Raw genomic sequence first — 12011 nt, forward strand, 5'->3', positions numbered from 1 at the left:
TGCGGAGGGTTCCATTTTCACTTCCAAATGTGAATATCAAGGAGGCCTGGAATTTCCTTCTTTGCTGTTGTCACTCAGTGTGATTGATTAAGCATCCTAGACATCTTCGTGAAAGCAGCGCTGTTAGTCCATGATGTGCCCTCTTGTGCTTTAAGAGTCATCTTTGAGTGGCTCCGAGATTTTTAGCGGAAAGGCCACTTAGAAGTAGTACGCGAAGTACAGACTTTGGAATTGTGCTCAGAAAACATGAACAGTAATCCAGCGCTGGGAGAGATGTTAAGGTGTCACACAGGAGGAGACTAACGGAGCGGCGCTGGCCTAAGTAACTGGTACTTAGCGATTGTCTGGACGATGGGTGATCATGGATTTCATACCAGGGGATCCGTGGTAAGGTTGGCCAGCCAGGACTTCCGTGCACTCTCAGCTGGCCTGTTTCTGAACAGGAGCTACTATCTTCTCTGCTTAAAACATTCTCGTCCAGGGGTGCCTGGGTGGCGCAGTCGGTTAAGCGTCCGACTTCAGCCAGGTCACGATCTCGCGGTCCGGGAGTTCGAGCCCCGCGTCAGGCTCTGGGCTGATGGCTCAGGGCCTGGAGCCTGTTTCCGATTCTGTGTCTCCCTCTCTCTCTGCCCCTCCCCCGTTCATGCTCTGTCTCTCTCTGTCCCAAAAATAAAATAAAAAAAAAAAAAAAAAAAAAAAAAACATTCTCGTCCATTTTCCCTGTGCTTTTTGGAGCTTTCTAAATCCATTTTGTGGTTTACGTATCTTTCGGTCTCCTCTTATACCTCCTATTTAATAAATCGCTTAATGTTTCTTCTGGCCTTTTACAGAATGTGGACTCAGATGGGCGTTTGATTTATCTTAATCCATGATTCAGGCTCTTCGTTGGTCCGTGCAGAACCTGCGTTTATTCACTTAGAGAGTTACTGAGTCATTTTTAATAATGTAATAAGTCCTATCAAGCTCACTACTGAAAATTAAGCTCAGAACTTTGATAACAGTCAACTCTTAAGTACTTAGTCCCACTTGTTTTATTTTCATAGCATGCAAAGGATACACAAGGAGATTCGTGGTTAGGGATTTTAGATACTGACTTCGATCTGAAATTACTGCAGTAAATTTTTGAGTTTCTCTTCTGGATCATTTGAAGCAAGAAGAGAATCTTACTTCATTTGAAGTTTTAGGCAAAAGAAATGATAAACATTTTAAGAAGAAATAGCATAAGCCTTGAACACTCCCTTTTCAGCTAACAACAATTACACATTCTCCAAGGAGCAGAAATACTGCCGATTCATAAGGTATGCATATGGTTCGTAAGGTTGCAATAAGTGACAGGCAGGACAATAAGGTGCTTATCAAACCTTTTCCTCCTGTTCAGGGAAGGGGTATAAAATGCAGCCCTAGAGTTACCATTTTTTAAAATAGCCTCCCAAGTCAATTTAATAAATCATTTACAATCTGAAATCTTTCTTTTCCCAGGGGTACAGCCTGTTAGAAAGCCCCTAGTATTCTGGTTCGCGGTGCAGAGGGTGGGATCGTTGTTATCACACCTGGGATGATAATGCTTGTTCACCAGGTTGTTTGTTTTCCTTGAGAGCCACAGACAGGGCCAGACTTTGGTCGTAAAATATCATTAGCAAAGTACCGTCAGGAGACGACCCACTTACTGACCCTTCAACTTGGCTCGTGGCGGAGAAGCATTGGAGCGTCTTGTCTGCCTGCCGCGGCGGGGGTGCTCTGGTGAGGGGTAGGGACAGGTGCTGGTACGGACATCGTGGGCCCCGGGGAGCCACCCAGCTGCTCATTGAGTTTATCGTCTTACCAGGTCGCCGTGCCTTTCGGAACTTTCCGTTCATCATCTGTAAAATAGGCTTAGGAATATCTACCTCGTGGACGCCCGTGAGGATTAAGTGACAGGTTCTGTGAGTCATTTGTATAGAATCGGACGTGAGACACAGACGCAGCAGCGTGAGCTCTCTTCCCATTTCACCTTCCTGACTCTTAAGCAGTTTGCAGGTGAAATCCGATCCACATTTGTGAAGTGAGTCTGCAATCAGGATAAATCTAGAATAGTGTTCACCATGGGCTTAGGGGCCGAGGGAATGCACACCTGAGAGCTGGGCCGGGGTGGATGCCTGGCTGAGGAGTGAGTGGACCGTGGCACGGAGATGATGCAGGACGAGATGATATGGAGGGAGTTTTTGCCTGCTGCATCCAGTTCGATGTTTAGAAATGAGACCGCTTTGAAAATGTTTTTTAAATGCACACTGCACTTGGACTGTTACAGTTCTGATGGCCGGTACCTGTGTTTTATCCAAGAACATTCTCTCCTCCGCTTGCCATACACATTTGCAGATTCACATGAGTAACGTACGTTTTGCTCCCTGTTCTGTTGTGCTGAGCAGCGTCTGAAAATAGCATCTTCTGCCGGAGTCGTTGTTGGGTTCTGAGTGCGGTGACTAGATCAGCTGGTCTGTGAGAGTCTTCTAGGTGGTCTGTTGATGGATTCCTCATACCTGTGTGAGGACAGGAGAAATGGAAACCATTTACTGGGCTTTGCTTATGGCAAGAAACGTATCCATCTGAACTTAAACTTGGTAAAGATACTATACCGTTGCCGCTTTTAGGGTTTCTATTTTTAAAAATTTCTAAGTTGACTTTATTCTTTTTTTTTTTTAATTTTTTTAATGTTTTTTATTTATTTTTGAGACAGAGAGAGACAGAGCGTGAACAGGGGAGGGGCAGAGAGAGAGGGAGACACAGAATCCGAAGCAGGCTCCAGGCTCTGAGCTGTCAGCACAGAGCCCGACGTGGGGCTTGAACTCACGGACCGTGAGATCATGACCTGAGCCGAAGTCGGACGCTTAACCGACTGAGCCACCCAGGCACCCTGACTTTATTCTTTAGAATAGTCTTACATTTACCTAAAAATTGAGAAGATATGGACAGAGTTCCCTTATATCCTGTACCCAGTTTCCCCTGTTATTTTTTAATGTTTATTTATTTATTTATCTTGACTGGGGTGTGTGTGTGCATGTGTGTGCACACGCGAGTGGGGGAGGGGTAGGGAGAGAGAGGGAGAGAGAGTCCCAAGCAGGCTCCACGCTGTCAGCACAGAGCCCAGTGCAGGGCTTGATCCCGTGAACTGTGAGATCATAACCTGAGCCAAAATTGAGAGTCAGACACTTAAGCGACCACCCAGGCACCCCTGTTATTATTCTTACGTTAGTGTGCTACCTTTGCTATAATCAATGAGCCGGTATTGATACATTATTCTTAACTAAAATCCATTATCTTTAGTTTTTACCTAACGTCCTTTTTATGTGCCAGGGCCCCCATGCGGGATGCCCATTATTTTATTGTCATGTCTTGTTGGCTCTTGTTGGCTGTGACTTTCTTAGACTTTCCCTGTTTTCGATGACCCTGACCGTTTCGAGGAGATATATTATAGGATGCCCCTTTATTGGAATTCGAGGTGTTTCTCATGATCAGACTGGGTTACTAGTTTTGGAGAGGAAGACTCCATTGTCATTATACTGTATCACTGTGGACATGATTTATCAGTGTCAGTGTTGACCTTGATCACCTGGCCGAGGTAGTGTCTGTGCAGTTTCTCCCCTTGAAGTTACTCCCCGCCCCATGCTGTCCTCTTTGGCAAGAAGTTGCCCTGTGCAGCCCACACATAAGGAGTTGGGAGTTATACGCCCCTCCCTGAAGGTGGAGTATCTCCATCCATGAAACTCTTCTGCAGAAATTATTTGGAGCCCTTTTGATGTGTCTCTTCTTCCCCAGAGGTGCCTGGTTTTAGTATGAAGTCCTTTTAAAAAATAACGTTTACAGGTTTAAAATAATTAACAAAAGTAACAAATGTGTTGAAAAATTAACTATTGCCCAAGTATATTAAAGGGTTTTTTAAAAAACGCTTGTTTATTTATTTATTTATTTTGAGAGAGAGAGAGAGAGTGCATGCTTGCAGGGGTGGAACAGAGGTGGGGGGTGGGGGGGAGAGAAAGAATCCCAAGCAGGCTCTGCTCCTCCAGCACAGAGCCCGACTCGGGGCCCAAACCCATAAACCGTGAGATCATGACCTGAGCCAAAATCAAGAGTCAGGCGCTCAACCAACCGAGGCACCCAGGCACTCCAACCAAGTGGATTAAGTTTATAATAAAAGGTCCTGCTCAGTTCCCTTATACTCCCGTTTCCCAAGAGTAATCTTGTTTAACAAGCATGAATCCTTCTAGATCTTTTCACGCGAGACGTGTGACTCCTTAAGTCAAAATTCTGCGTCTGACACCTACCATTTATTTCTCAAGCTGCTGCAGTCTGACTTCTGCTCCCATCCCTTTCTTGAAACAGCCCTCACTGAGATCACCAATTACTACCTAAATGCCTGACCTAAATGAAGTTGTTTGTCCTACCTGCTCTTTTTTGGGGGGAGAGGTAGCTTCATGAATTATTGTAAGGCAAATACCTTTTAAATCATGTCCCAGTTCAGGGCGCCTGGGTGGCTTGGTCGGTTAAGCGTCCGACTTCGGCTCAGGTCATGATCTCACGGTCCATGAGTTTGAGCCCCGCGTCGGGCTCTGTGCTGACAGCTCAGAGCCTGGAGCCTGTTTCAGATTCTGTGTCTCCCTCTCTCTCTGCCCCTCCCCTGTTCACGCTCTGTCTCTCTCTGTCTCAAAAATAAATAAACGTTAAAAAAATAATAATAATAAATAAATAAATCATGTCCCAGTTCAAGACATGAAACCCTGCCAACTACCCCGGAAGCTCCTCCCAACCCCGTGTGCCCAACTGCAGTCACAGTCCCTTGTCCGTCCCCCAGAAGTGACCACTGGGCTACCCTTGTAGGCATTACTTCCTGCTTGTCTTTAGTTTTATCTGTGAAATGTGTGTCCCTAGGTCCTTTAGGTTAATTGCTTCACCCTCCTCCTAAAATGTTACGTGCCTTTTCAGTCTCTTTTCATCTTTCAGGTCCCCCAACCCTTGCCCCTGCCAAATCCCTTTCTTTTTCTTACCATTTCATTTATTTGTTGAGGAATCTGGGTCATTTGACCAGAGCGATTTCCCACAGTGGATTTTGCTGATCGTGTGCTCATAGCGCAGTTCAGCGTGTTTTTGCACACTGGCAGCGAGAATCTGAGGATTAATCAGACCCCAGTTCAATACTTTGGGCAAGATACATGGACTGTTGCGCTCCTTCGCCAGGAGGCTGATAATGCCTCATTTTCACTTGCTTGATGTTAGCAGCGTTGGTTGATGCCTGATGCCCGGTGCGAGCATTAATCCCTTAGGAGTTGCAAGGTAGCAATATTCTATCACTTCGTTTTTATTTCATTCTCTCGGTAGAATAATGTCATGAGGGAAGCCTTTCCCTCATTCACTGTTTAGTTACTTGGTGGTACAGCTCATCCAGGGAAAGGAAGGTAAATGCTTGAAGGTGAAATGCTCTTTCATTTTGTATACCCAGTTTTCAAGACAATGAAGTGGTCCCTTTATCATCCATAGAGGACTGATTAGTTATTTTTCTAAAATATCATTATGAACTCACAGTTTTAAACATATCTGGTAGGTTTCTTCCTTTCCAAGACTTACCCGTATTGCAGCTCGATTGTCCCATCTTTGGCCAGCGGCGGCTTCTTCATTCTGGCTTCTGAATCCTTCTCACGTGACGCTAGTAGCCTTCAGTAGCGTCCTTGCAGCCTCGCATATCACAGTGTTTTCGGCTTATCTTGTATGTTCTTGTCCCACAGTTGCAATCATTTTCCAGGGAGAAATGGTATTTCAAGTCCATAATCTGGGTACTAGGAGTACTTGTTACTACTGGTCATTGTTTCTAGGCAGTAGGTAAATACGTATACTCAAAAATATATGTATCGGTGTATGTGGATAGACGGAGAACAGGTAGGGAGCCTCATGAGTTCGTGCAGATATTTGCAACTCAAATTCAGGCCAATGGGGTGTTTTACTGTCAGGTCAGTAGATGCTCTTGTCCATAACTAGTACTCTGGTTCCCAGGGAGAAACAAGAGGATATAATCAGAACATTCCAAAGTATTCCTCTCCCGTATCCTAGATGACACGTATGGCGGTGACACTGACACTGTCCTTCATGATGACCGAAACAGGTTCCAATTTGGGTTTGTCTGTTTGTTTTGCTCGTGCAGTCCTACGATTGCACCATATACACACTGTCAGACCACACAGCTACTTTCTTGAATTCCGTCACCTCATTTCTTAGTTTTTCTAATTTTGATTTATGTTCTTTCATGTCTTTCAGACCATTTAAAAATAGTACGATAAGTGTTTTCATCTGGTTTTTGAGGATGTTTCTCGTGAACTTTCGTCGTCTGTAGGGATGTTGTTTTGGTGATTTAATCTCCTTTTTCTTATAGAAATGGGGTGTGTGAATGTAGTTTTTCTGAATGTTGGGAAGGAAGTCCCCAGTGCTCCCTCTTCCGGTGTTGGGTGTAAGTGCTCAGAAAAGGCAGCTTGCTTTCTGAGACTTGCGATTTTCTTAACTGCTTTGATTTGGATCTTCTCTTTTCCATGATGTCAGTCTTCCTTTTCTGCTCAGTCGTGGTGTGGTCCTAGCAGGTTGCTTCTCGCAGGCTCTGTCCTGGACGGAGCAGTGAAGGGGTGGATTTGAAACCTCTGGGCCCAGCCTCCGGCAGCCTCTGCAGATCTTGTCTGGGCTCCTGTCCCCCGCCCCCTGCCTGTCCCCATCCTGGAAGCAATCACACCCATCGCAGCTTCTGGGCCACTCGTCTCACGTGAGGCAGCCGGCCTGCAGGGAGCACCGCCTCTTTGGGCCAGTCTCCCCTTTGCTTCTCACCGTTTGCCCACCTGCACGGAGAGCTACTCCTTGACCTTTGTGGCTCTTGGGGGTTGGTGTTGATGGGTATACTTTGTCACCTCGTTATGTTGCTGCATTTTTATACAGTTCGGGGAGATCCAAAAACTACGTTGCCACACCTGCCACTTTCTTCCCGGGATTCCCTTCACTGAACCTATTTTGTTGAAATTTATCACCTGTTGGGCACTTCTTGAAACTACTTTTCTTCAGAGACAAGATATCTTTAATGCTCCATTATTAATTCAGTCTCTGTGCCTTTCATGGGCTCATCTAACGTTGCTCCCCTACCTCTAAGATGTTGGTGCTCCTAAAATGTTATTCTTGACCTATTGCTCTTCTCACTTTATATAGTTTCAGTGTGTGATCTAATCTACTTTCATGGTTTTGACAACCAGCTGTGTACGATGACTCCCCAAACTCGCACCCTACTACACCTTTCAGACTCTACACCTTTCAGACTCTATACCCAGCTGTCAGGTGGCCGTTTCCACGTTTCCCACGGGCACCTCAAATCGCTATGCCAAAGGCTGCACACGTTATGTCACTCTTACTACACGTGTACTCTCTATTTTTTAAAAATGTTTATTTTTGAGAGCGCGAGTGGGGGAGGGGCAGGGAGGGCTGGGGGGCCAGAGGATCCGAAGCGGGCTCTGCGCTGACAGCAGCGAGCCCGACGTGGGGCTCAAACTCGCAAACCGTGAGATCACCACCTGCGCCTGTGGGACGCTCAACCGACTGAGCCAGCCAGGTGCCCCCACGCTTGTGTGCTCTCTGTTGGTGGCACATCTAACACCTCGTCACTCAAGCTCGAAATGTGTCTTTGACCCCTTCCCTCATTCTGTTTCTTCATTTCCCATAACCAGTCCTGCTAATTTTATTTCCTAAAAATTTCTGAAATGCTACCCCATCATTCCTTTGTTTAAACCTTTATCTTTTGTCTGAACTGGCCTTATCTTCCACAACAAACTGTTCAACAAGAAGTAAGTTTATTCCACGGCATAAAACACTTTGTCAGCTTCCTGCCTCTTACGGTCACAGAGAACAACCCTTTTTCTCAAGGAGAACCAGTCATGTCGATGGGGGAGCCATGGCTTATTGCATCCGAAGTGAAAATAGCTTTAATGGTGTAGAGGGGGCGCCTGGGTGGCTCAGTCAGTTATGCGTCTGACTTCGGCTCAGGTCATGATCTCACAGTTCGTGGGTTCGAGCCCTGCATCGGGCTCTGTGCTGAGAGCCCAGAGCCTGGATGCTGCTTCAGATCCTGTGTCTTCCTCTCTCTCTGACCCTCCCCCACTCGTGCTCTGTCTCCCTGTGTCTCAAAAATAAAAAAAATAAACATTAAAAAAAAATTTTAATCATGTAGAGAAAGATGTTTATTCTCTCACAGTTTGGATCACTTAATGAATAGAAGAAAGTTAATGAGGACATTTGTACTGTTTTTCAGATGCCAAAATACTAATATTTGTGTTTATTTGAAAATAGAAAAATAAAGGCAGCCTTCAGATGACTTATCTTAGATATCCCGTGATGTATTCGTAAGCATTATCTCATTTCTTCTTGAAACGGCCCCTAACGGCAGATGCTAGTTTCATTCCCACTTTACAGAGGAGAAATTAAAGCCCAAAAAAGGGGTGCGTTAAGTTACATCGCCTCAAGTTACGCCGTGGATGGGGAGCAGAGCTGGATTAGGATTTAGCTGACTTTGTTCAGTGCTGTCCTTCTGGGCACCGCCCGCGGGTCGAGTCCTACACGAGAACTGGGATTGAAGGTGGATGGATAAGATGTCCCTTCCTGCCCGCTCCTGGCCTTTCTTTCTGTGGCTCCTGGAAATCTCTGCTTGGGTCGGACACTCCTAAGTGGAGAGGTACCATCGTCAAGCCGGTTTTCTTAGCGGACGAGCTTGCGGAGTTTCTTCTGGCCCCAAAGTCCAGCCTCACGTCTAAGTCCTCGGCGAGCAGGCCACGGCCCTTCCCTTAACACTCAGCTGTTTTCCCCTGCCACCTTGCAGGGCTGGAGGGCAGGGGTCTGGGCCAGGTTTATCCTGTGTATCCAGGGCCATTAACTGGGTGCACTGTGTTGCTCGTTCTCCTTGGTTCTACAGCAGCTGAGCCAGCGGGTTGCGTCTGAAGTGTTGTCAAGGGCTGACACTTGGTGACTTCCCCATGACGTTCAAATCACAGGTCTCTTGGTGAAAACCTACGTAAGGCCTCTGAAATCAGACTTCTGTCCGGTTTGCATGGTGGTTTCCTGCCCCCGATAGCTTCAGGCTTTCATCTCCAGGATCACAAACTTGCTTTTATTTCCCAAAAGGAGCTGTGGGCCTGCGTATCTTTACTCAGGCTGGTTCCGAGCTCCCCTCCCTCGCCACGCTCCTGTGGTGCCCGTGTAACGTGTATCTCTACCTCACGCTTCGTGTGTTATTGGTTTTACTGGTCTCGAGAACTTAACACCGGTCTTGCTTCCTCTTTAAATCCTACACTCATTCTGCATTCCGCCTTTTATCGCGTGAACCTCAAGTCCTGTGATGAGGCCTGAGAGGTAAATTCAGGACGCGGACAAAGTTACTGCCGTCTTTCGGGAAGTTTCTTCAGGATGATGGGGAAGCTGTGTCAAGACGTAGCTTGTCCAAAGTAACCCAGCTGTTAAGTGGCAGAGATGACAGTCACATCCCAGATTTCTTAGTCTCAGCGTCATCTGTTACCCTGGTATTGTTCTCGGAACATAGGTATAAAAACAGAAACGTTTGTCTTGTGACTCTTCAACTTTTTCTCTTTTCCTTTCAAATTGATCTCTTGAGTCTGGTTACTTGAGAAAAAGTCATGTTTTGATATCTTATTTGATTTTTTTATTCATGGTACTTTTCCTGCTTATTATTGTTACCCTTGGGAATGGTTTTTATCTACAGCATAAAGATTAAAGTAGGTTTTTTAAAAAAATTTTTAATGTTTATTTTTGAGAGAGAGAGACAGAGACAGACTATGAGCAGGGGAAGGTCAGAGACAGAGGGAGACCCAGAATCTGAAGCAGGCTGCAGGCTCTGAGCTGTCAGCATAGAGCCCGACGCGGGGCTTCAACTCAGGAGCCATGAGATCATGACCTGAGCTGAAGTCAGAGGCTTAACTGACTGAGCCACCAAGGTGCCCCAGGTTAAAGTAGGTTTTTAAAGATAATGGGTATTTCTGGCTGTGGATTCATACCGGGAATATTATCCCTCAGATAGACATGTTTACATTTCAAGAAAGAATAAAAGCACCATCATACCCAGATATGACAGACTATAATTTATAGTGGACATGGTCAAATTTTTCTTCCCTTGTTCAGTTTGTTTTTTTTTTTTTCTGTAAACTGTCTGGATTTGTAAAAATAAGAACACATTTCCAATATTACAGTAAAATAGTTTTTATGTTTCTAAATCAACAAAATAATCATATAAGATGTCTTAGAAACATGAAGTATTTTAACATTTGCTTCCTATTTTCCCCTTGCAGGCAACCAGAACAACAAAAAAGGGATTTCGTGGGTTTTTTTTTTTTTCCCCTAGATTTTAAAATTTCCGGAAGTTTAACATCTCTCTTATCCATAGTTACATTTTTTGGAAAATTTCCCCCATTAACGTGTGTGTGTATGTGTGTGTGTTAAGGAAGGGAGGTCGTCAGGCATAGGGTTATAGATGTTCCGTGGCTGACTTGGTGTGAGACCCCAAAGTTAATGCTTTAGTTACAAGTTAGGATTTATTCTGTCTTGCTTTCCTGAATTTGAATCTTCTCAGGACAGTGCAGTAATTGCATTTTATTTAACTAATTACCTGCTCTAAGTACATAAACCTTTCCTATTTCTTTTTTTTTTTTTTTTTTTTACGTTTATTTATTTTGAGAGAGACAGAGACAGCACAAGTCGGGGAGGGGCAGAGAGCGAGGGAGAGAGAGAGAATCCCAAGCAGGCTCTGCACTGTCAGCCCAGAGTCCAATGCAGGGCTCGAACTCACAAAGCCCCAAGATCATGACCTGAGCTGAAACCAAGAGTCTGATGCTTAACCGACTGAGCCACCCAGGCACCCCAGAGCTTTCCTATTTCTGTTAAAGTGAAATAAAGCTATTTCCTTCATTTACAGTGCTTATATACTGATCTTGTGTCACTGGTGCTAAAGGGGAATCAAAATCACTTTTTTATTCATTCATGCAGTTGTGGACAGTCTCCTGTATGTCAGGCGTGTTGCTTATTTCTGGAGATACAGAGGTGAATGAAAAAGAAAGGGCCTTCTTTTCCTTCCTAGAGCTTCCGATCTATGTGGAGGAGGAAAGATTGGGCTAATATTTACGTAGGATTTTATTTTTTATTTTATTTTTAATTTTTTTAACGTTTATTTTTGAGAGACAGAGTGTGAGCGGAGGAGGGGCAGGGAGAGAGAGAGAGAGAGAGAGAGAGAGAGAGAGAGAGAGAGAGAGAGAGAATCTGAAGCAGGCTCCAGACTCCAAGCTGTCAGCACAGAGCCCAATGCGGGGCTCAAACTCACGAACCATGAGATCATGATCGGAACCCAAGTGAGACGCCCAACCGACTGAGCCACCCAGCCGTCCCTACGTAGGATTTTAAATTATAATATGGGATATCTACCCAGTATTCTATAAGGAATGAGGGAATCGATGGATATTTTTCAGTAGCTGGGACAAGCTGGGACAATTTCGATCAGTAAATTCCAGTGAGAAGTGTAGACTCGAGAGAGGAGGCTGTGGGAAAAGAGTGTTGTTGATGAGCTCATTGTAATCATCCAAGGGAAATATGATGGGGCCTGAATTCTGGCTGGTGAACATGAGGTGCAGAGGCAGGGGCAGGTTCCAGAGCTATTGGATGGATGGGATTTGGTGATAGACTGTGGAGAATATGATAGAGAGAGGAGCCAAGGCTTCAAGCTTGGGAGCCTGGGTAGGAAATCCAGACATCCGGGTCTTAAACAGAAGGGCCTGATCAGGAGTTAAAATTTAGAATGGATCTCATATCCCTCCGGCAATGGCCGAACATAACCATGTATTTTTGAAAAAGAGGGATAGGGTAGAATTCAAACTGTATAACCTGTCATGAACCTGAGACGCGGCATACTTTGTTGCTTGTTAAGGGCTGTGCATACACCTCCTTTAAAAAAGGCTAGATTTACTTTC

General features: G+C 45.2%; 1 protein-coding gene and 1 long non-coding RNA gene across 4 annotated transcripts in view; one reads left to right on the top strand and one right to left on the bottom strand.

Moving 5' to 3' along the window:
- The window catches only part of TAF3 (TATA-box binding protein associated factor 3), a 180272-nt gene that overhangs the window by 7367 nt on the left and 160894 nt on the right, over positions 1-12011 (top strand). The window lies entirely within an intron of this gene.
- LOC109501301 lies at positions 1014-6037 on the bottom strand. The gene is made up of 2 exons (XR_002159253.2): positions 5596-6037; positions 1014-2516 (listed from the first exon to the last, which is right to left on the bottom strand). It is a non-coding gene; the product is annotated as an uncharacterized LOC109501301 (long non-coding RNA).

The sequence above is a fragment of the Felis catus genome, chromosome B4 (assembly GCF_018350175.1).
Source record: "Felis catus isolate Fca126 chromosome B4, F.catus_Fca126_mat1.0, whole genome shotgun sequence".
In the NCBI taxonomy this organism is placed as follows: domain Eukaryota; kingdom Metazoa; phylum Chordata; class Mammalia; order Carnivora; family Felidae; genus Felis; species Felis catus.